The sequence below is a fragment of the Penaeus japonicus genome, unplaced genomic scaffold (genome assembly GCF_977035675.1).
Source record: "Penaeus japonicus unplaced genomic scaffold, GWHDUDI00000001_assembly GWHDUDI00000013, whole genome shotgun sequence".
NCBI lineage: Eukaryota > Metazoa > Arthropoda > Malacostraca > Decapoda > Penaeidae > Penaeus > Penaeus japonicus.
The window spans coordinates 31,708,031-31,710,530 of record NW_028234415.1 but is presented as its reverse complement, the minus strand read 5'-3'; positions in this window follow the sequence as shown (position 1 = coordinate 31,710,530).

Genomic DNA, 2,500 nt, shown 5'->3' with positions numbered 1-2,500 from the left:
GCATGAACATTGCCTTCTCCAAGTATTTGAATTAAGTTTTTATGCAACATGTACACTGTAGTTGTTATTTGTGTAACTTATTTCCCATGCACTCATAGCAAGGTGAATGGTTTTTGCCAGAGGATTTCCTTCAAACCAATATTAAACCCAACTGTATTCAAAGGCATAATCACTCATGCACATCAACGTTGCAGTTGGTAGCACAATTTCTTCCATAACTTCATTGCTCTCATTTTCTGGGGAGACATGCAGAGCCACAATGAGGCCACCATTGTATTCTACGTATAATGGATACTCTGTGTTGTTTTGGGAGCATGTCATTTGGAATGAAATCAATGATACTTTTTCCCACAATTCGCCCTACGCTTGGCAGTGCACTCACTAGCCAATCAGTGTCTGTGGAGAGTGATGACATCATCAGGCCAACCTCTTCCAGCTGTTCTAAAATATAAAACGTATTCCTAGTTTCATACTCTACAAAAGATGCCTTTAGTTACGATGTTCTTTTCATATTAATGCTGTTGGCTCCAAGACATGCTGCCAAATCATATATCAATTCTTGTTCTTGCCGACGTTTTATCAGATAGTTTTTGTTGCCATACTTTTTGCCACTGATGAACCTTTAGATTTTGCATTATTGACGACCCACTAAGTTAACCTAATATTACCAAATACGAACCGCAAAAAAAAGGACTGAGTATGGTATGGTACTGGCATATCTTAAGGATTATATCATGCAGGTTTACTTTTCCAATGCTGGCAACCTAAATAACATTTTATTAGATGTCAAGTACTAATCATGACTGTAATGACTTACATATATCATGTGCTGAAGAAGGTCCCTGACTGCTGCATTTTTTTGTACCCCCTCCTTTTGTTTCCCAAACATTTATCTAACATAGTGTTTGCATGCATTTTCCTAAACCACAACATAAAATGGTCAATTCAATGACTGGGTGGCAAACTATCTTGCAGAATTGAAATGAGGATTTTCATTAGTTTGGTCCAAGTAAATTTTACATATAACAGGCCACAAAAAACAAACAAATTCCATTGGTCTCCATTTTTAGTTATATATTATATGGCAGGTAATGCCGAAATATAAACTTCAATGGGATGTAACTGTATTCAAAAGTACATTTAAGATCGATTTAAATTCCTAAACTTAGTGGGTCAATTTTGTATTGTCTTAAATTTCAAAGATCTTCTTTATTCTTTTATAGGGTTTTAGACTTTTTTGAAGTATATATTTCCTGGACTTCTAATTTCAGAGCTGCGTCAAGTTCTTCTTCTTTCTTCTTTTGATGTCTATATTCCCTGGATCTGCGTCAAGTTACGAAGGCGATTACGATACTATTGTTTTGATAACAAAGTATCATACCTTTCTTCGAATGTGTTGTTACGGCTTCGTTGTTTTCTTTTTCTTCAACAAGATATCGCTGCTACCCTGAATGCCCACAAAATAATGACAGTAAACTTAAAGTATTGTAACTAGCTCAACAAAACAGCTTTTGGAGTGTGATTCGTGGTCAGTAATTAAGTTATAAGAACTGCAGCAATATCTCCATTCGGACACGTTGAATAGGCCTAACAGCTGATAGCCGGAGACTTGATACAAGGAGTACACATAGGTACCACCTTCTGAGGTATGATACAATCTTCTGATGTATATAACATAGGCATCTAAGATACTGCGTAAAATAAAAGAGAAGAAGTTATGTTAAATTACGTAACAGTTGTCTACGCTAAGACACCACAAACACAAAAAAATACAAAAATACAAGCAACATGAAACTATCCTTGCCTATGATTATCGTGTGGTTTCAGGAGTAGATTTCATTAGTAGTTTCCTACAAATGTATTTTCTTATGGTTCTTTTCCTAGCCATTCATATCAGATCAGGTAGGTTAGGTTAAGCAGTCTTAGGTTGTGTTTTTAGGTTAGACAAACTGCTATGTCAGATATTTCACATACAATTTGAGGCATCATTTCCAATGGGACTCATGTCAGGTAAAAAATCTGTGGATTTACCTTAGGACAAGCAGTGATGCCAAGTGTACATGTGCTGTTGCCAGATATAAAAGAAAGAAAAAAAACAGGATGCGTGTGTGTGTGCGTGTGTGTGCGCATGTGTGTGCATGTGCGTGTGCGTGTGCGTGTGTGTGTGCGTGTGTGTGTGCGTGTGTGTGTGCGTGTGCGTGTGCGTGTGTGTGTGTGTGTGTGTATGTACATATATGTATACTTATATATATATATATATATATATGTATATATATATATATACATATATTTATATATATATATATATATATATATATATATATATATATATATATATATATATATATATATATATATATATATATATACATAATATATAGAGTGTTTTCACTGACATCATAATTGGTAAGAGTTCCTGGATGCGCGGCCATATTGGAGGTATGTGTGTGGTTGGCTATAAGCATTTTTAAATTTAAATTTAAATGTGGTTGCAGTAGCC